The sequence below is a fragment of the Pinus tabuliformis genome, chromosome Q (assembly GCF_031772625.1).
Source record: "Pinus tabuliformis cultivar Carrire ecotype Pingquan chromosome Q, CPIR1, whole genome shotgun sequence".
NCBI classification, from domain to species: Eukaryota; Viridiplantae; Streptophyta; class Pinopsida; order Pinales; family Pinaceae; genus Pinus; species Pinus tabuliformis.
This window is the reverse complement of record NC_142296.1, coordinates 1,097,787,807-1,097,811,344: the sequence shown is the minus strand read 5'-3', so window position 1 is coordinate 1,097,811,344 and position 23,538 is coordinate 1,097,787,807.

The window sequence follows — 23,538 nt, the reverse complement described above, 5'->3', positions numbered from 1 at the left end:
AGAGGAAAAGCGTTTGTTATACTTGGATCAATTAGATGAGAATCGACGTGATGTTGCGTTAGCGATCGAGACTCACGCAAAACGAATGAAAGCTCAGTATGATCGAAATGTGACCGCTCGAAATTTTTTGGAAGGAGATCTAGTCTTAGTTTACGATCAAGCTAATGATAAATTAGGCGCTGGAAAATTCATTCCTATGTGGCATGATCCCTATGTTTTCAAGCGAAAGCTAGCCAAAGAGGCCTATGAATTGGTAGACTTTGACGGGGACTCTTTGGGTAAACCCAGAAATGGCATTTACTTGAAGAGGTATTATGCTTAAAAGAATGGGTATGGAGATTTGTAGTTAGGATAGTTTTTCTTTCTAGCTGGTGTGTTTTAGTTTAAACAGTGTGCTTAGCTTAGAGAGTGTTTTTCGTCATTTTTCCTGCTTATCTTGGTTTTACTCTTGATATTGCAGATGTCGATGCCTCTCCAAACATACATTGGTTTCGCTGATGGTGCTTGTTGTAATACACGGAACATCTCTTCCGCAGCTTGGGTTATTTATTCGCCCTCTGACGAGTTAGTATCTATGCATGGGGTAAGCCTTGGTCAAACAACGAACAACATTGCCGAGTATAGTGCAGTGATTGAGTTATTATCTGAATCTATTTCATTTGGGATTCGGAGTTTGATAGTGAGGTTAGATTCTGAACTCGTTGTATTACAACTTAATAGAGCGTATGCCATTAGAAATCCAGTGTTGTTAAGATTATTTTTGAGAGTGCATCTCTTGGAACGTGAATTTGATTATATTGAATATCAGCATATTCCAAGGTCTTTAAATACGTTAGCAGATGCAATTGCTTCTCGAATGTTAAATAGACATTTGCAATAATCATACATGTAAATTTAAAACCATTCCATAACATGATTTACAAGATAAGCCGATAATAGTGATATATATAGGAGTGTGTCAAAAAATACATCGTCCTCGATCATAGGTTGAAAAAACCTTATGATCGGCAAAAATGATAAGTACAAAAAACAAAAATGTCACATGTGCCCACAATAGGCGATCATCCTATCACTGGTGATGATCTCTATAAGAAACCACTGCACGGGCCACCTTGCAAAGGAACCTCCTAAAAGTTCCCGGGACCCCAATCACATAGCCCTGAAGTCGACGAGGAATGTCGTCTATAGTGGTCTCAGGAATATCTCCTGTCAAGCGCTTGAGATGACCCTCCAACTCGGCCAAAACCTCTGCTGATTCATCCTGTGGGGCTGGCGCGGGTGCAACTGGTTGCCTCCTCTTGTAAGGCCGGAGAGCGGCTGGTCGTTGTCGACCCACATCTGCATTTGAAATTTTTACTATCAGTTTTGAGACGATGAAAAAATAACAAAAAAAAATTAAAATAGAAAAAATGTTGAAAAGGATTTTACCTGACTCGTCCCACTACTTTCTTGGTGGAAGAACCATGTCTGGGTCACCACGAAAATCTATCCCAGCATAAGGGAAGTCCTGAATAGAAAAGACCTGGTTTTCCAGCCATTGGAAATACTCAGGTTTGAATCGAGCAACCTCTGTCCTCTCGTCCGGGTGATGGGCCATGACTGTGACCCACCGCATCAGTTTAGGCTCTCGAGGAAGCCCAGCTCCAATAGTAAGGTGCCGTGGGATCAGCATAGGAACCCTCTCTAGGCCAAAACTCACGACCAAAGCCCCATAACCAAAGGTCTTTAGTTTTCCGTTTTTGGCCCTGGTCAGTAGGCCTTTCAGATTGGCCAACACGGCATCGCACCAGTTGCAGATGGTGCCTCGAAAGCAATCAACTGCCATACGCATTTGGGATCCGGTGGCAATATGTAATGCGGCAGCTCCGCAAAGTCTGGTGACAGTGAACGCAATCACCATGAGCTCAGGACGGGATATGGTCTTTATGTCTATCCCTTTGTCTCTAGCCTGGCTGTTGCAGTACTCTAGCCTGAGGCTATCGACAGACTGGCCACCTGGCCTAGCCCCAAACAGAGTCAAGTCTTCACCTCTCTTAGGCAAACCAGTCAAGAAATATATGTCCGCCGGCTCAATTTCGAGCTGGTGGCCACCAATGAAGAAGCACTGGTCCTGTATGCTCCATCTGTCAACCAACCACTGTAAGAAATCCACCTGAGCCCTCATGCCAGGAATGGCCCAGTATTTGTACAATCCGCACGCCCTCAAAGCATCAAGTGAAGGCTGATGATTCCATGCGGCAACATCCACGTCCTCATGCTCTCGTTCACGCCAATCTAGCATGATGTACTCTCTGCATCAAGCATAAAGACAAATTAAATTGCTAAAATTATTTTGTGTCGTCCATTTTTGAGAATTTTTGGGTTAAAAACCCTTGCGGCGGGGACCACACCCTCCGGGTTAGACACAGTGCGTGGGACCGCACTTCGTCTACATGGAAGGTGCGGACCCCGAGCTTTTTCCCAATGGAGAAAAAGTCGGGGTCCGCAGGCCCGCAATGGTAAACCTGTAGGCCCCCGCGCGCGGGTTTTGTGCCTAAAAACCCTCCCAAAAATGAAATAAATGACTAAAACAAGAAATTAAATGGTTAAAAATGAAGAGTGGGATGATGTGGATTACCTGGAGAAGACGGCGTTCGATTCTGACGGTTGGATTTTCCGCAATCTTCACGGGAAGTTTTCTAAGCAAAAGCACTATTTTCTCACCCAAACTCAAACGGTAAAAATGAATTGACAAAGACCCTTTTTATAAGTTTTTTGAGTAAATAAATTGCAAATTTGTTTATGTTTCACTTTGAGAAGGTATTTTTGCGACATTTTTATCTATTTCAAACAGGTATGAGTAATGTTTGTGTTTTTGTGCAGAATAAAGGATTATTCAGGCGAAATCTATCATTTTCGACGAAAAAACATGTAGAGTCATCTTTAAGCTCTTTTCTGACTCCTAAAACATGAAAAGATTGCTGAGTGTTTCTTTTAGACTCGTTAAAATGGAATTAAAAGACGGTCCACTTACAGCTCTTTTCTGACCGTAAAAAACATGAAAGATTGCCGGATTTTTGTTGTTTCAAATTCGATATCAGTCATAAAACGACGTGTCGCTGATCACTTTTTTACTTTTTCGGGTCAAGGGCACTAATGACGAAAAGTACTCCTTGGTCATAAAAGATCAAGCGGTTCTCTCAAGTATTATTTTATACTTTTTCGGGCTTGGGAGACACAAATTTACAAAAAAGGTCAACCCTGGAGTCTTCTTAAGTTTTTCAGACTCTCTAAAATTGAAAAATGCCGAGTTTCTCCTATACTGGACTCGTTAAAATTTCACAGTAAAGGACTTGTTCAATTACAAACAGGAACGAACCACTCCTTCTTAGGGTTGAATTTAAACTAAGTTGGACTCATCCGAAAAATGAGCTTATAATCAAGCAAATGTTATATTCCTCAAGCTTGTCAAAAATAAAGAGGTACTTGCCAGAAATGGTGGGGGAAAAGAGAGAAAAATGAGCCTATTTGTCATACTTTGTAACCACTCTTGAACACGACACTTTTATTCACCTAGGTTGGGAAATCCTTTGCCTAACAGTTGATCAAACCACATTGAAAGTCTTTATCCGGTTTCTGGGTATTAACTTTGGGTCAATTGTCACCAAGCCATCTGTCGTGTCGTTATGTGTTCAAGAGATCACTGCCAATAAGCCATTCATCTGCAAAATATCTGTCATCCATCTTGACCATCCTTGAGTCAGTCCTTGCATCTAAATTTCTTCAACTTGATCTATGATTTCGTGTTGTGGGCTTGCCTACGACGGATCGTTTTCTATCGACATCAGCTCATTATCTAGAAAGATGATCTAGGAATCGTCAGTACCTTGAGATTTGCATGCCTCAATGGCAGGTTTCTCGCCTTTGACAACAGTTTACATCATTGACTTTCGATCAAAGGATTCCGTGACATGTTCGACATCAATACATTTATTCGCATCTCATGGATTGTACTGGGTACTTTGAGAGCCATTGGCATCACTAGTGGTTTCTCTCACACTTGTTAACAGTTTACATCATTGACTGGTAATCAAGTGGTTTCTACCATGTTCGACATCAACACATTCATTCGCATGGATAGAATCGTAATGTTTCGGGAAGTAGAAATGAAGACCCTGGATCTAGTTTCCACAATCCAGGCTGCGAGGAATTTTGTATTCATTATATAATGGACTATTCATAAACAGATGGCTGCATCCATACTGTGTCCACATGAGTCTATACTTGTGATGTTTTACAAGATCACTCCTGTATTAGAGCAGTAGTTAGTTTTTCTAGTCAGTTTTGATCTGAGTATGGGAATGCCTACCTCAACGATGATATGATCTCATATATATATCTTGCATTGAATGTTTTTACAAGTTCCAACCGGGCTCTCCACAAGATGATCCTCGAAATGATAAAGTACTTCACTCTTCCTAAATGATAAGAAATCCTCATCTACTATAGACTTCGCACTTTAGGGGGCAATCTGTTACACAAAAATATCGTCACCATGATTATTTACAGTCAGTATGGGTCTATCATCACTTGTACTGTCCTCCTAAGCAAGTATCAGACCTCAGCTCTTCAAATCAAGCTTTGGAAATGAGAGAAAGACATTAAAAACCAATGTAACTCTGGTTTCGCACTTTCTCTCATGGTCACTTGCGGTCCCGCACCTTCTGTGTACAAAAACTGCGGACCTGCCCGCTCTGTCCCTAACGGTGTAGGTGCGGACCCCTGTGAAAGTCAAAAGGCGCAAGTTTTATCTTAAAAAGATCACTTTGGATTAATTCTAGAGGTTTCTAGAAGGAATTTTGACGTGGATTGTTCGCTCTGAGGTGGTTCATGCATCCCAAAAGAGAAGGAGCTAATCCCTTGATGAGAGGAGCTATCCCTTTGAAGGAGGGTTTTATCCCTTTGAAGGAGGACCTAGTAACCTCCCTCCATTGCACTATAAATACAGGCATCGGGCTGGTTGCTAGAGAGGTTAGAAGCTGAACATTTTTGAGGGTAAATGCTGGTGAAATCAAGACTTCCTAGTTAAGCCTAAGAGGAGAGATCACATACCTTTTCGGTTTCATTGGGGAGTGAGTGAAACTTGTCAAAGTAGAGGAGACTTCTTGCTGGACCGTGGGAGGAGCTTGTACAGCATCAAGGCAAAGGTTGTAAAGTTCTTCTTCTTTTGAATTAATACAATCAAACTCATTTTTCTCAACAAGTATCTTATGTTATTTGTTTCATGGACTCCTTGAATTCCATGTTAAATATGTTTTATGAAATTGGCTTTTCAGGTGCTATTTAATTTGTTTGCCTTGTTTGTGTTTGCAAATTCGCGAAAAGGAGCTCATTTGGATCAAAGGAGCGAGGGCATCCACAAGCTTGCGTTGGACCTAAGGTAGGCCCTAAAAACACTTGTTTGCTATTGTTTATAAAAGCATATTTAGAGAAAGATAGTGTCTGGTTGGTTTGCTTGTCATTAGGTCTTCTTTAGATTCTAGGAAGGTCTATCTTGTCCGCAAGATTGACTTATTCCGTGTGACACTTCCCAAGAAAAATCAAATCGCTGCATCTCCTTCGGGATCTCATGCCGCCGATGGTATGATTGGTATGGTTAACACTAAAAGTAAGAAGAAATCTTCCAAGAATACTTCTCCTATCATAACCTTGCCTGATTCCCCAACAGGAGATTCTTTTGCAGAGATTTCTGCTGATATTCACGTTGTAGAGTCATCTACAGCCAAATCAAAATCCGGTGGAAAGAAGAAAGGAAAGAAGAAGAATAAAACGGGCAAAAATTCAAAGGAGAAACCTGAAAAATCAGAATCCAATGATGAAAAGCGCAAACCTCATTATCCTTGTCTCATTTGTGATGATGAACATTTTACAAGAGACTGCCCTCATCGTGCAGAGGTTGCAAAAATTGTCAAAGGTTCCCAAACTCCTGCTGTTTTGAAGGATCCTTTTCCAGCTCAAGACAGTAAGATGATAGGTTCGTCCTTGAGTGCCAATGAAGAACCCATACTGATGATGTCCCATGTTAGGATTGCGACTCAATCACAAGATTATGGTAGTAAAAGTCCTGTTGATGGTAAAGAAGCAGAATCTTCTCATTCTAATCCATCAACCTCAGCTCTTGGTTCCGATCCACTAAAAATCGAGAAACCTAATCCAGATTTGGTAATCAAATCGCCCACCAAGGGTATACTTCGTAAGTCAGCTTTCAATCCACATGCGAGAGCGACTCAGAATTATAACATTGTTGAGGATTTAGCTGTTTCACCCTCAGCAATGTCAGCTTTGGAAGTGCTGCAATCATGTCCAGCACAACGTAAATTACTTTTGTCGGCTATAGGAGCTGTTGACGTTCAGGACTTGAACCTAATAATTTTCGATCTAGAAAATAGTACACCGCGTTTGCCTCATCAAATGGCTTTCCAGATTCCAGTGAGAGTCAAAAACAGGCCTATTCATCGGACTGTAATTGATGAGGGAGCCTCAACGTGTATTATGTCGATACAGTGTTGGAGATTGCTTGGTTCTCCTTCGCTGAATCAATCCCCGACGATTCTAAAGGCCTTTGATGGCCGTGGGTTTCATCCTTTTGGCATTCTACAGGATTTGCCTATAGGGGTTGAAGGAAAAACCGTTAGTCTAGATGTGGAGGTGGTTGATGCCCCTCTAGATTACAACCTTCTCTTGGGTCGAAGTTGGTCTTACGCTATGACAACGGTCGTTTCATCGGTCTTTCGAGTAATAAAGTTTCCACATAATGGAAGATCGTAACAATAAACCAGTTGGCTTACTTTTCATTCGACCCAGACTCTTCTGAGAGTATTCAACATGTCGGTAAAACGACTATCCCATATAAGGATGTTGGAGTAGGACTAGTTAAAGATGTCGGTTTACTGGGAACTTTTCCTTTTCCTCTAATCAACGCATCATCTTCATTTGCAACCATTCATATGATTACATCAGACAACATCGTTTATGATGATCCTTGGATCATTCCTTCTGAATCTGAGATAGACTCATTTGGTGATGTCATGCCTTTGGTCCATATGAAATTGCGTATGAGGCCGTGCAATCTTTTACCGACCCATTTTCAACCAAAAATGACTTCATGAATGTGGTCCGTGAGGAATCACTTTTCACATCAACCTCGTATTTAATCACGTTTTCTGAACTTGTTCACTCTGATGAGCAAATTCGTGAAATCCTATGTGTAGATGATTTACCATGGGAAGATCTCCATCACAGATCTTCGTTTTTACCCGAGAATGATCGTTTTGAAAATGATTTCTCATCAATTTTTACGACTGAATATGTCAAGGAACCTCAGAATCCAATGAAACATCCTGATTCGGAGTTAAATTTGGGAAACATCTCTCGAACTATTCCTATTGACATTTCGGTTAAGCCCGGAATTGTTGAAAACATTCATATAGGTGCCTCGTGTACAGATGATGAAATTCAGTTATATAAGGCCCTATTTCAAGAATTCTGCGACGTGTTTTCTTGGTCCTATGAGGAAATTCCAGGAATTGATCCCGCGATTGTTGTTCATGAGATCAAGACTTACCCGAATGCTAAACCCGTCCGGCAACGTTTGCATCAGATTCACCCACGAAAAGCTGCTGCAATTAAAGCAGAAGTTGAAAAATTACTGAAAGCAGGTTTCATTTATCCGATCCCGTTAACGGATTGGGTATCGAATATTGTTCCGGTTAACAAAAAGCAGGGAACAATAAGAATATGCATCGATTATAGGGACATTAATCGAGCCTGTCCAAAGGACAATTACCCAACTCCCTATATCGATCAAATTATTGATGATTGTGCTGGCAGCGAAATATTCTCCTTCATGGACGGTTTTTCCGGATACAATCAAATCAATAATCTACCTGCCGATCAACCAAAAACGGCTTTCATTTGTTCATGGGGGACATTTGCTTATTGCAAGTTACCCTTTGGGCTCAAGAATGCCGGAGCAACTTTTCAAAGGGCCATGTCTTATGCGTTTCATGACATCAAGCACATTGTGCAACCGTATCTCGATGACTTGCCTGCTCATTCATTACATCGAGCTGATCACCTCGTCCATTTACGAGCAATCTTTATGAGGTGTAGGCTTTATCGGATTCGGTTAAACCCACACAAATGTGTCTTCTGTATAGAAACGGGTCGATTGCTGGGGTTTGTAGTTTTGAAAGCCGGCATTCGCGTTGATCCCTCGAAAGTCGAAGCTATCATCAAATTGCCTCCTCCTTCGAGTCTTCGCCAACTCCAAAGTTTGCAAGGGAAAGCAAACTTTTTACGATGATTCATTCCTAACTACGCTAAGGTTACAAAGGGTTTTACCCGGTTATTGAAACAAAATACGCCATTCTATTGGGATGAGATAGCTCAGAAATCATTCGATGCACTTAAACACACGTTGACCCATGCACCATTATTGCATCCTCCCAACTACAACCAGGATTACTTCTTGTATCTCGCCGCTTCTCATTCCACTATTGGAATGGTCTTAGTTCAGGAAGATGAATTCGAAACTGAACATGTGATATATTACCTTAGTTGAACTTTAAATCCAACTGAGCTAAAATACTCACATGTGGAGAAATTGGCATTGGCAGCCGTTCAAGCTGTCCAACATTTTCGTCACTACATTTTACTACGTAAAACTACAGTGCTTTCGGATTGCAACCCCATGATCTACATTTTGACCAAGAAATTGCTAGGGGGAAAGTACTCTAAATGGATTGTTATCCTGCAAGAGTTCGACTTGGAATTTGAGAAATCTAAGTCTAAGAAATATTTAGTTTTTTCGGAGTTAATGTGTGACTTCCCGCGTGCTGACACGGAAACTGTGGCAGAGGAGCCCATTGCGGATGAATCCTTGTTTCTAATCATCACTTTAGATCCATGGTATGGGGATATCATCGTTTATCTCCACACCCAATCCTTTCGGCCAGAAATTTCAAGGTTAGAACGTCGGAAAATAGGATTCTAGTCCCAACAATTCAAGATTATTAGAGATACTCTTTATCGCCGTGGGGTGGACTCTATTTTTTGACATTGCTTAACTCACGACAAAGCTGAAAGGGTTCTAAATGACTGTCACTCTGGAGCATTTGGTGGTCATATGTCTAGGTATGCCACAGCCCAAAAGATATTGCGCGCTAGCTACTTCTGACCGTCTTTATTTAAAGATTGTATTACGACAGTCTGAAAATGCCACAACTGCCAAATTTTTGATCGAAAGATGCGCGCTCCACCTACTCCTCTCCACCATATAATTGCCGTTGGTCCTTTTGCCAAATGGGGTATCGATTTTATTACATGTAACCCTCACTCGGCCGGGGGGCATGCGTATATCATACTTGTGGTAGATTATTTTACCAAGTGGGCCGAGGCGATGCCTACATTTGAGGTAGACGGCAAGACAGCTGCAATTTTCGTGTTCAATCATATAATTGCTAGGTTTGGTGTCCCACAAGTGATAATCACTGATCATGGGCATCATTTTTGAAACGTTATGATGAACGAACTTACAGGATAGCTTGATTTACGTCATGATAGTTCAAACCCTTATTATCCACAAGCTAATGGTCTGGTTGAATCCATCAACAAAGTTTTAGTTATCATGATCCGACGAATCATTGGGATTCATCGGTCGAATTGGAATAACATGCTATTTTCAGCGCTTTGGGCATACCGAACTTCAGTAAAAACATCAACAGGGTTCACTCCTTTCCAACTAGTCTATGGTTTGGAAGCTGTGTTACCCATTGAATGCGAAATCCCGTCACTGCAAATGGCCATCGAGTTACTTCCAGCCACTTCCGAAGAGGAAAAGCGTTTGTTATACTTGGCTCAATTATATGAGAATCGACGTGATGCTGCATTGGCGATCGAAACTCATGCTAAACGCATGAAAGCTCAGTATGATCGAAATGTGATCCCTCCAAATTTTTCGGAAGGAGATCTAGTCTTAGTTTACGATCAAGCTAATGATAAATTAGGCGCTAGAAAATTCGTTCCTATATGGCATGGTCCCTATGTTGTCAAGCGAAAGCTAGCAAAAAGGGCCTATGAATTGGTAGACTTTGACAGGGACTCTTTGGGTAAACCCAGAAATGGTCTTTACTTGAAAAGGTATTATGCTTAAAGAATGGGTATGGAGATTTTTTAGTTAGGATAGTTTTTCTTTCTAGCTGGTGTGTTTTAGTTTAAACAGTGTGCTTAGCTTAGAGAGTGTTTTTTTTTCATCATTGTTCCTGCTTATCTTGGTTTTACTCTTGATATTGCAGATGTCGATGCCTCTCCAAACATACATTGGTTTCATTGATGGTGCTTGTCATAATACACGGAACATTTCTTCCGCAGCTTGGGTTATCTATTCGCCCTCTGACGAGTTAGTATCTATGCATGGGGTAAGCCTCGGTCAAACAACGAACAACATTGCCGAGTATAGTGCAGTGATTGAGTTATTATCTGAATCTATTTCATTTGGGATTTAGAGTTTGATAGTGAGGTTAGATTCTGAACTCGTTGTATTACAACTTAATAGAGTGTATGCCATTAGAAATCCAGTGTTATTAAGATTATTTTTGATAGTACATCTCTTGGAACGTGAATTTGATTATATTGAATATCAGCATATTCCAAGATCTTTAAATACATTAGCAGATGCAATTGCTTCTCGAATGATAAATAGACATTTGCAATAATCATACATGTAAATTTAAAACCATTCCATAACATGATTTACAAGGTAAGCTGGTAATAGTGATATATATATATATATATATATATCTATATATATATATATATATATATATATATAGGAGTGTGTCAAAAATACATCGTCCTCGATCATAGGCTTAAAAATACCTTATGATTGACAAAAATGATAAGTACAAAAAACAAAAATGTCATATGTGCCCACAATAGGCGATCACCCTATCACTGGTGATGATCTCTATAAGAAACCACTGCACAGGCCACCTTGCAAAGGAACCTCCTAAAAGGTCTCGGGACCCCAATCACATAGCACTGAAGTCGACGAGGAATGTCATCTATAGTGGTCTCCGGAATATCTCCTGTCAAGCGCTCGAGATGACCTTCCAACTCAGCCAAAACCTCTGCTGATTCGTCCTGTGGGGCTGGCGCGGGTGCAACTAGTTGTTTCCTCTCGTAAGGCCAGAGAGCGGCTCGACGCTGTGGACCCACATCTGCATATCAAACTTTTGTTATCAGTTTTGAGACGATGGAAAAATAATAAAAAAAATTAAAATAGGAAAAATGTTGAAAATGATTTTACCTGAGTCATCCCACTGCTCTCTTGGTGGAAGAACCATGTCTGGGTCGCCACGAAAATCTACCGCAGCATAAGGGAAGTCCTGAATAGAAAAGACTTGGTTTTCTAGCTATTGGAAATACTCAGGTTTGAATCGAGAAACCTCTGTCCTCTCGTCCGGGTGACGGGCCATAACTTCGACCCATCGCATCAGTTTGGGCTCTCGAGGAAGCCCAAATCCAACAGTAAGGTGCTGTGGCATCAACATGGGAACCCTCTCCAGGCCAAAACTCATAACCAAAGCCCCATAACCAAAGGTCTTTAGTTGTTTGTTTTTGGCCCTAGTCAGTTGGCCTTTCAGATTGGCCAACACGACATCGCACCAGTTGAAGATGGTGCCTCGAAAGCAATCAAATACCATACGCATCTGGGATCCAGTGGCAATATGTAATGCGACAGCCCTGCAAAGTCTGGTGACAGTAAACGAAATCACCATAAGTTCAGTACAGGATATGGTCTTTATGTCTATCCCTTTGTCTCTAGCCTAGCTGTTGCAGTACTCTAGCCGAAGGCTATCGACAGACTGGCCACCTGGCCTAGCTCCAAACAAAGTCAAGTCTTCTCCTCTCTTAGGCAAACCAGTCAAGAAATATATGTCCGCCGGCTCGATTTCGAGCTGGTAGCCACCAATGAAGAAGCACTGGTCTTGTATGATCCATCTGTCAACCAACCACTGTAAGAAATCCACCTGAGCCCTCATGCCAGGAATGGCCCAGAATTTGTACAAGCCGCACGCCCTCAAAGCATCAAGTGAAGGCTGATGATTCCATGTGGCAGCATCTACGTCCTCATGCTCTTGTTCACGCCAATCTAGCATGATGTACTCTCTGCATCAAGTATAAGGATAAATTAAATTGCTAGAAATTATTTTATTTGGTCCATTTTTGAGAATTTTTGGGTTGAAAACCCTTGCGATGGGGACCGCATCCTCCAGGTTAGACACAGTGCGTGGGACCGCACTTTGTCTACATGGAAGGTGCGGACCCCTAGCTTTTTCCCAATGGAGAAAAAGTCGGGGTCCGCAGGCCAACAGTGGTAAACCTGCGGGCCCCCGCGTGCTGGTTTTAAGCCTAAAAACCCTCCCAAAAATGAACTAAATGACTAAAACAAAAATTGAAACGGTTAAAAATGAAGAGTAGGATGATGTGGATTACCTGGAGAAGACGGCGTTCGATTCCGACGGTTGGATTTTCCGCAATCTTCACGGGACGTTTTCTGAGCAAAAGCACTATTTTCTCACCCAAAACTCAAACGGTAAAAATGAATTGACGAAGGCCCTTTTTATAAGTTTTTTGAGTAAATAAATTGCAAATTTGTTTATTTTTCACTTTGAAAAGGTATTTTTGCGACATTTTTATCCATTTCAAACAGGTATGAGTAATGTTTGTGTTTTTGTGCAAGATAACGGATTATTCAGGCGAAATCTATCGTTTTCGACGAAAAAACATTTAGAGTCATCTTTAAGCCCTTTTATGACTCCTGAAATATGAAAAGATTGCCGAGTTTTTCTTTTAAACTCGTTAATACGGAATTAAAAGACGGTCCACTTACAGCTCTTTTCCGACTATAAAAACATGAAAAGATTGCCGGATTTTTGTCGTTTCAAATTCGATAATGGTTATAAAACGACGTGTCGTTGATCGCTTTTTTACTTTTTTGGATCAAGGGCACTAATGATGAAAAGTACTCCTTGGTCGTAAAAGATCAAGTGGTTCTCTCAAGTATTATTTTATACTTTTTCGGGCTTGGGAGACACAAATTTACGAAAAAGGTCAACCCTGGAGTCTTCTTAAGTTTTTACAGAGTCTCTAAAATTGAAAAACGCTGAGTTTCTCTTATACTGGACTCGTTAAAATTTCACAGTAAAGGACCTGTTCAATTACAAACATGAACGAACCACTCCTTCTTAGGGTTCGAATTTAAACTAAGTTGGACTCATCCGAAGGATGAGCTTATAATCAAGCAAATGTTATCCTCCTCAAGCTTGTCAAAAATAAAGAGGTACTTGCCAGAAATGGTGGGGGAAAAGAGAGAAAAATGAGCCTATTTGTCATACTTTGTAGCCACTCTTGAACACGACACTTTTATTCACCTGGGTTGGGAAATCCTTTGCCTAACATTTGATCAAACCACATTGAAATTCTTTAGCCGGTTTCTGGGTATTAACTTTGGGTCAATTGTCACCAAACCATCTGTCGTGTCATTATGTGTTCAAGAGGTCACCACCAATAAGCCATTCATCTGCAAAATAACTGTCATTCATCTTGACCATCCCTAAGTTAGTCCTTGCAACTAAATTTCTTCGACTTGATCTATGATTTTGTGTTGTGGGCTTGCCTACGACGGATCGCTTTCTATCGAATTCAGCTCATTATCTAGAAAGATGATCTAGAAATCGTCAGTACCTTGAGATCTACATGCCTCAATGGCAGGTTTCTCGCCTTTGACAACAGGTTGCATCATTGACCTTCGATCAAAGGATTCCGTGACATGTTCGACATCAACACATTTATTCGCATCTCATGGATTGTACTGGGTACTTTGAGAGACATTGACATCACTGGTGGTTTCTCTCACACTTGTTAACAGTTTACATCATTGACTGGTAATCAAGTGGTTTCTACCATGTTCGACATCAACACATTCATTCGCATGGATAGAATCGTACTGTTTCGAGAAGTAGAAATGAAGACCCTGGATCTAGTTTCCACAATCCAGGCTGCGAGGAATTTCGTATTCATTATATAATGGACTATTCATAAACAGATGGATGTGTCCATACTGTGTCCACATGAGTCTATACTTGTGATGTTTTACAAGATCATTCCTATATCAGAGCAGTAGTTAGTTTTCTAGTCAGTTTTGATCTGAGTATGGGAATGCCTACCTCAGCGATGATATGATCTCATATATATATCTTGCATTGAATGTTTTTACAGGTTCCAACCGGGCTCTCCACAAGATGATTCTCGAAATGATAAAGTACTTCACTCTTCCTAAATGATAAATGAAATCCTCATCTACTATAGACTTCGCACTTTAGGGGGCAATCTGTTACACAAAAATATCGTCACCATGATTATTTGCAGTTAGTATGGGTCTATCATCACTTTTACTGTCCTCCTAAGCAAGTCCCAGACCTCAGCTCTTCAAGTCAAGCTTTGAAAATGGGAGAAAGACATTAAAAATCAATGAAACTCTGGTTCTGCACTTTCTCTCACTGTCACCTACGGTCCCGCACCTTCTGTTTACAAAAACTGTGGACCTGCTCGCTCTGTCCCTAAAGGTGTGGGTGCGGACCCCTGTGAAAGTCAAAAGGCGCAAGTTTTATCTTAAAAAAATCACTTTGGGTTAATTCTAGAGGATTCTAGAAGGAATTTTGACGTGGATTGTTCGCTTTGAGGTGGTTCATGCATCCCAAAAGAGAAGGAGCTAATCCCTTGATGAGAGGAGCTATCCCTTTGAAGGAGGGCTTTATCCCTTTGAAGGAGGACCTAGTAACCTCCCTCCATTGCACTATAAATTCAGGCATTGGGATGGTTGCTGGAGAGGTTAGAAGCTGAACATTTTTGAGGGTAAATGCTTGTGAAATCAAGACTTCCTAGTTGAGCTTAAGAGGAGAGATCACATACCTTTTTGGCTTCATTGGGGAGTGAGTGAAACTTGTCAAAGTAGAGGAGACTTCTTGCTGGACCCTGGGAGGAGCTTGTACAACGTCAAGGCACAGGTTGTAAAGTTCTTCTTCTTTTGAATTAATACAATCAAACTCATTTTTCTCAACAAGTATCTCATGTTATTTTTTTCATGGACTCCTTGAATTTCATGTTAAATATGTTTTATGATATTGGCTTTTCAGGTGCTATTTAATTTGTTTGCCTTGTTTGTGTTTGCAGATTCATGACAAAGGAGCTCATTTGGGTCAAAGGAGCGAGGGCATCCACAAAATTGCGTTGAACCTAAGGTAGGTCCTAAAAACACTTGTTTGCCATTGTTTATTAAAGCATATTTAGAGAAAGATAGTGTCTGGTTGGTTTGCTTGTCATTAGGTCTTTTTAAGATTCTAGGAAGGTCTATCTTGTCCGCAAGATCGACTTATTCCATGTGACACTATCCCACGAATCTGGTAGAGAATAGAACAAATTGATGCACTTATCTTCATCTGAAATTTTAATATCAACAGATGCTAACTGACTTACCACAATATTAAATGCGTTCAGATGCTCTGTCACTGAGTCTCCATCTTTCATCCTTAGGTTATACAACTTTTTCCACAAGAACAATTTATTCACCAGAGACTTAGATTGGTACAAAGTCCCTAACTTGTCCCACAAAGCCTTTTCTATAGCTTCCCTTGATACATTCAACAATACTGAATCTAAGACACACAATCGTATTGTGCTCTTTGCCTTCTGATCCAACTTCTTCCATTCTTCATCAGACACTCTCTTTGGGTTAGTACCCAGATCTACCGTGATCCACTGATCTTTATCCACCAATAGATCCTCCATCTTGAGTTTCCACAACTCAAAACTTTGACCATTAAATTTCTCGATCTCTATCTTTCCATTGCTTGCCATCTTCTTTCACCACCAAAATTGATCTTGCAGATCTCCCACTGAACAGGGTCTACCATGGGCCCGAGCGAAACCCCTCAGCAACAAAGGCATCCCCTTGAAGCCAAAACAGCTTTTCCCAGGGCGCTGCCCTAGACCCCGTAGAGGGGGGCTACCCGGCCCCCTCAAACCCCCTGGATAGGGGCGGTTTCTGCCCCCTCGTGACCCCCCTACTGCGTAATTGGTGCAACCAAGGGGGGGGATCTGTCCCCCCTCTAACCCCCCGGTTCACTACGTGGATTAGTCGTGGAAAGAATATAACACAACCTAACAGCGACCTGGTCATCATATTGCAATTCAGTGTAGTTACCTCATTTAACCGATTCTGCCATCATTATATTTCTTCATTAGAATCCAAAATGTATGAGCTCTCATGCTCCCATGTAATCTGCCCATCCACAGTGGGATTCACCCAGTCTTGGTCTCGTGCTATTATCTTATAGATGCAGTCCAAATAATCATCGCTCTCATAGTCATGAACCGGTTCCGCATAGCGCGATCCTTCAGCAGAGTCCAAGGGTACAATTACGCGCAGTGACTTATTATCAAAGATCATTTTCCGCTTCTTCAGATTAATTACCCTGTTCATGTCAGTAGCCCAGTCAATTCCTAAGAGCGCAAGGTAGGAATTGTTGTCATCACCAATCTCTATCACTTCGAAATCTGCCAGCACACTCGCTCCCTCAATATCCATAATTGTTCCCTATAGTCGCCCCATGGGTATTATTTTCTGCTGGTTCGCCATCCTTAGCTAAATTGGAGACCATTGCAGCATAGGTCTCCCCATTCACTCCCATGTCTATTTTGGCAGAACATTTGCATCTGATCCCAAATCTAGAATGACTTGATCCATTTCATATTCTCCGATCTATGCGGTTAGTCTCATTTCTCGTCCTGTCCTTGTTTTATGTTTTCCAATCTTCTAGACTATGCATGGTTCTCCTGGCGCAGTCCTAGTGCATCTGTTGATGAGTTCCTATAACCCTTTCACAACCTTACTGTCACGCAGTAACTTCATACATGTTTCAAGGAAAGTTGTTAGCATGGATGGGTCCATTTTTGGCTCTGGTTTATCTTTGTTTCCTGAAGTGGAGGCATCAGTGAAGCTCTTCTTAGCTTCCATGAAGATTTCCTGAGCGCACTCCAAATCAAACTCAGCTTCCTTCATCGGAGCTTTGCAAACCCAAGTACTATCTTCTGGTTGTTTTCCCTTGTCATCTCCCGTTGCAATTCCACTTTGGAGCACAACGTTTACGTTCGGATCTTCCTCGCGCAGCTCAGACCTCATCATCTGCAGTTTCTGAGTTGGGGGAGGCGGTAGTGCTCCTTTGTCATGTATCCTAGCTATCAGTGTAGGGAAATCTTCTATTTCATGATCAAACAACGTGCAATATTTGCATGACGGGCGCGTTGGATTCATGCAATCATGGGCATAGTGTCCTAGCCCTATGCAATTGTAGCAAATCAACTATTTGCGACCTCTACCAGGTCCTCCTCTGCCTCAGCTTCACCCATGCCCCTGAAATCCAGTTCGTGCCATTCCTGCATTCTGGTAAAGGGGTTGTGTTTCAACTTGAACTCTGTAGGTAGGCATTCTATCCATCATCAACTCATAACTTCTGCAAATATGCTCGTCATGTCCCACTGACCTACAAAAGTCGTAGAATAACCGTTGCGAAGTTTGCTTATACTTCTGTAATAAGTAACAATTGTCTGTGACATCTTTTCCAGCTATTTGATAGATTGCGCACCACAAAGCAGGCGCTGTACTAGGTCTTGTTTGAGCTTCCGACCTTAAAGGCATCATTCCTCCTCCTGTGAGGTAATTTTTAAAGACCGGACAGTGGTCTTTGTCATGACCCTAACCCTTGCATTTCACACACCATACTTCTTCATGCACTTCTGGCCGAGTTGTCTTGTCCAATTTTAGACTCTACATCTCAAGGCATAGATTCTTCAACTGCGCGTGGATTTGTTGAACTCCTAGGTTAGGATCCTGCATCGGGGTCTCATGAAGCCTCATGGAAATCTCCAAATCCTCTACCTGAGTTGTTATCTTCTGCTATGATAACACACTCCTTAAATGTGGTAGTAGCAAAGCTACAAATGACTCGTGATGCTGTCCATCTGACAGATTTATATTGGCTTCGCGAATCATACACTTCAGCCTTTGATTTAGTTCCCAAGGAGTCTTTCTTAGTAGCATCATGATATCTTTAAATCCTATGATCAACTTGTTAAGGGATAAATTACCCTAGGGTCTTGGGTTGATACCCTAGCAGATCAGAGGTTATTTACAGAGAGAAAGACACGTTCCATACAGCCATGATGCTAATATAAACAAACTATACGAAAAAATGGTGCACCTAGGGGTCCTTCGTTTGAGAAGATCCAGTTAGGGTCCAAACCCTCTTGGAGTTCCTTTTAGTCCTTCAACCTGCAAAACAAAAAATTCCAGAAAGTACAGCAGTATATTGACCAAGCATCATAAAGAAATCATCTTCATAACATAAGGAAAGGTAGGTAGTTATACAATTAAAAACAACCATTCATATATGAATTATAACATTGACATCATGAACATGAAGAAGATTTATATCAGGAACAAGACAAGTGTTTCTTTTATTATAAATAACTAAAGTACAGAAAGGAATGATTTCACCTGATTCGTCCTTTCGTAGGCTCCAAGCAAAACCATCCTTCGGATTCATCCAGTCTCAAGCCTTCAACAAACTCCTTCCATGGCTTACTCCATGATCTCTCAAGTAGTAGAAAGACATCATCACACAAGGAAACAAGGGTTTCCTATAAATGGGGGAAGTGCTAGAAGCACAAGGATCTTCAGACCTAGTCAGGGAAAATCTTAGTAGAGTGATCTTTCTCTCTATCCTCTCCTCTCTTAGGCCTTCCCATTGAAGCCTTTTTATACTTCTCCCAAACTAGTTTTTTAGTTGGGAATTCGTTGGGAACAGTTGGGCCATGGGCACTAATAGGTAATTAGCAGGTAAAACCCACGATCTTCGCCTGAAATTAAGGAGTTTTATTTATTTTTAAGTGTTTTAAGACATATATGTGGGTTGGGTATACACAAACCCGCGTACACACGCGCTTAGCTCAGGGCAATGTCACCTATATGGAGTAAAACACTGTTTTTTGAATATTTGGACCAGGTTTGGAAGGAGGGGTTGCCCTAGGCCATGAGTGCAACATCACAAACATCAAGAGTGAGTTTTGGAGCTATAACACAACTGCGCTTCAGACTTAGGCATGCTAAATTCTTTATTGAGCGTTATTTTAATATTCATGACTCTCGAATTCGAGTTATTGTTGGAATACTTAATATACCGGGTCAGCGCGCAATCCTGTAGAGCACTAACCAATGTCACTTTCTTTATATGGTCATCTGTAACACCTTGCAATTCCCATACAGCCCTTACAACGAACTAGAATTGGTAAGGATCCTCATTTCCCAAACCTTTGAACACAAGAAACTTTACTAAGTTTTCCATACTGAATCACGGTGGTGGTGGAGTTGGTATGGGTGAAGATGGAGGTGATGGCAGTGAAGCTGGTGGTGGTGTGGGTGGAGGTGGTATTTGCGGAATTCTTTGTCTTATCAGCTGAATAGCACTTCGCAGAGAGACCTTCGTGAGCTCTTCCTCATCCCCTCGCAGAGGTGAAATCAAGGGGCTATTTTCTGGACCCTTATTTCCTTTGTTCCTGTAAACCTTTTTGCTTTGCATAGCCCCAAACATCAAGGTAACTGCATAACCCGATTTTCGCACAACAACATTTTAATCCAAGTATTCAAAGACTTTACGTACTTACCTCGCGGTCCTTTGAGAAAGCGTCTCTCTACCCTGTTGTAGCTGACTGAGGTGTCGACCGCAAACTCAGTAACAAATCCTCCTATAATCCGATCGAGCCAATGATCAACGACACAGTGATCTTATCCTCTGATGCTTCCAACCTTTGCACTAGCTCTGGGGTCCACACAATAGGACCGTCAAGCTTCCACCTTCCTTCGCTATCTGTTAGCTTCGTGATCCACTCGTATAGCTCAGTAGGGAAGGATGTGAAAAATATTTTGTGGATCTCTATATACAGGTAGCTATCTAGCCACTCCTCTTTTGACTGTCACAGGTTTCTGTTCTTCTGCACAACAAACTCATGAATTCTTTTGTCCAAATAGCCTTCTATTTCTTTCTTAGTTGGATTCCAATGATACGACATCACACATCTCTTATGCGGATTCCGTTCCCAGCAACAGAACCATTTGTTGGCATATGGGGGCTTGACCCAAGTTTGGAGTTATTTAGCCAAACAAATCCCTACACTATTGGCCCTTTTGGCACAGCCTACAGAGCATGGACTAAAGTCTCACCTGAAGCAGTATGGGGGGATGCTGGAAATAAGTTTCTGCACCCTTGAGATGTTTGTGATGTCAATTTATTCCAACTAGACCCACCTTCACGTAGGTCACTTTGCGCAGTGTTCTACCCTTCAATACCTTCGCGATTTGTTATAATCGACTTTCGCACAGCCCTAACTAGGGGCTTAAGTCCTTCCATGCTGCTACAGTAGCAGACTGTGCTATTTCCAAAACTAGACTTAGTATCTTACTTATCTTAGTGATAGGTCTTAATTATCTTCGTGTAAATAGATATTCCTACTTACGTTCACTTAATCAATACAATTATACACATTCATGCATTATATAAGCATTATAAGTGAAATTTATACCCAAGACAAATGCATAAATAGGAAATAAATACACAGAAATGGTAGAAACTTCTCTGTATTAATACTTCCAACTATTTACAGACTTGACTTGCCCTGTGCACTCAGCTGCAAGGGTCCGCGCACTCAGCTGCGGACTACTAAGCCTCTGCACACTCAGCTGCAGAGCATCTTCCTACTCAATGACCCAAAACTAGACTTTACACTCTAGATCTATCTCACATACATCATATGTTCTTCATCTTAGATTAGATTCGCTTAGCTACTTAGAGCCTTGCTCTATTTATACAATCCCATGGTCCGCGGACCATGGGTAGATTTTCTACAACCGACATTACCATAAAAAATAAGGGAGGGAAACCCTATGACTCTTTAACAAACTACGCGCTCTATGCCACAAAATCCAGAGTCTTTACATTAGAATTACAAAATTGACCAAAATATGTGCTCCAAGGCCCAAAACTTCCCTTGGGGGATCCCACACCCAACAAGTTGCATGCAGTATGCTACTGCACTGTCAACCGCCATTACCACTTCTGTGACAGTGGTCACATGCTGCTCCTTTACTTCTAGCAGAGTTGAAGGCTAGGACTTTAACTATAACTCTATGATCTGCAAGTTCAAATACAACTGAACCATTTCCATTTCTATCCAAGCATCACGCACCCCTATAGACACCTTGTGGACGTGCACCTCAAATGGTTCTTCCTCAAGAATGGCCAACTCTAGGACCATTAGTCATGCCTCCTCGATGACCTACATTATACGCTTGTTCTGATTGGTTGCCTCGGTCACAACGGTGATGGTAGAGTCTCATTGTAGTGCCATATTCTCATTGTTAATGTGCTACTCACTAATCACCCGTAGGGCATGATGCTCAGGGGCCCTTAGCTCCGCAGTCACTCCATCCTGCAAGAGGTGGAGTGCTTCACCAGGGAGCATTGCCAGATTCAACCCTACTCCCTTGAGGGTGCTGACAGTGGGTCTGTCAGCTTCATTCCCCGTGGTTAGTGCTCCATCAGGCAGCACTGTTGGAGAGGTAAATCCCCTCTACGGATAGAGGCGATCCCTACTAGCCCAGAATGGGTCTAGCAACAATCAGTCAATGCTACTATGCAAGTTCCTAATTGCAAATAAAAGATAGGCAAGGAACACCTACTTGGATTCCAACGCTATTGCTTGATGAAGAGATGTCGTTCTCGCTCCTTCGCTTTGGCCAGTCACGATCTTCCACAATCCCCGTAGACAGATACTTGCACACACGAAGAGAAACACAAACACAAGCGTGAAATCTAATAAATGCAATTATACACCAGTCAGAAAGGACGTAATTCACATTAACCATTGCAAAGACAAATGAGAATGGAACCATAATAGTAGTCATCTATTATTAATCAATAACAGAGAAAGGTACAACTAAAGTTCTGACGTTGAGTCCTTCTCAAGAGGGTCCAGCCAGCAAGTCTCTTAAGCATTCACCCTTGGAGGTAGATCTCCCAAGACAAAAACTCTCTCTCACACAAGCAACACCTCACAACCTTCCTTAAGCTCTAGCAATCTCACACTAGTCACACCAACTACCTACTAGCAGCAACACTTTAAGCACTATCAACTTCACACTATCCAAAACTCGCTGCTCATGGAAATGGTAGAGGTTTAAATAGGAGAAGGAGTCTCCATGAATGGTGGGAGGATGAGCTTATCTCCAAGGAAGGTGGTTCAAATAACGAACAGACATGCCATAGAAGGGAGGGCGACACTTACAAGGCCAACAACCAGGTTTGGAGTCATCTGGAAGGCTGGCTGTTAGAACAAACTCGCCCAAACTGGATCAGTGCGGGTGTATAACTGCACTGGAGCGCTGACATCGCATCTTAATAACGGAGAAAGTTGTGTCAGCGCGACTTAATACAAGCATAGGATGCGCTGGCTCATGAAATTTGACCAGCGCGGAAAACCCGTGTGCTTCCGCGCTGGCAGCGCATCAGTTGCACTATCAGCCGCCAGTCAGCGCGGTTATTTTAATAACAGTCGCGATGATGAAATAAACATTGGAAAAGGTGGTCATTTGGCTAGATTAGAGAGCAGGAGCATGATTAATTGGAATTCATGGCACAGTAGGGAGACTGACAAGGAGGCAGTGACAAATTATTGTGTAACAAGCACTATCGCGCTGGAGGCTTCTGTGTGTAGCATCTCAGCAGCTTCTGAAGTGCCGATAGAAAGGATGGTAAACACTGTGCTAGCCTGTGATGCATGGGTTTGCAACTCCTGCAAACCTGTCTGGATATCCCCCAAGATTATTTATTGTTGTTTCTCAAACTGTTGTAGGGCCTCTATGGTGACATCCTGCACTGTGTCACCGATGTCATGAAAAATTCCCTCTATGAGGGTGATTGGATCCAATGATGTCTTTGTAGCCTTGGATTTCTTCCTGGACCCTCCTTTCTCTTTCTCCCTTGGATGCTTGATGCGGGCAGACATCATCTGTGGGTCTACAACATGATATTATGTCTGCTTGTCCGTCTCCTCTTCTGTCTTAGGTGAAGGCGACCTCACGCCTTTGTCAGAGCCCCACTATGTTCCTCTTGTTTTCTTCTCTGCTTGTTGAGTGGCATCGTGCTCCTCCCGGGCCTTGTCAACAACCTCCTTCTTTCTATTTTCGGCCAACGGCGTCATCTTTAGCTTGGCCTCCTACTTCTTTCTCTACATGGCAGACTTGCTCCCTCCCACCACCAAGTCTGCTATGGTGTACCACTCTTCTGACCATCGATCAAGTACTGCATCAATGGCATCATCCAT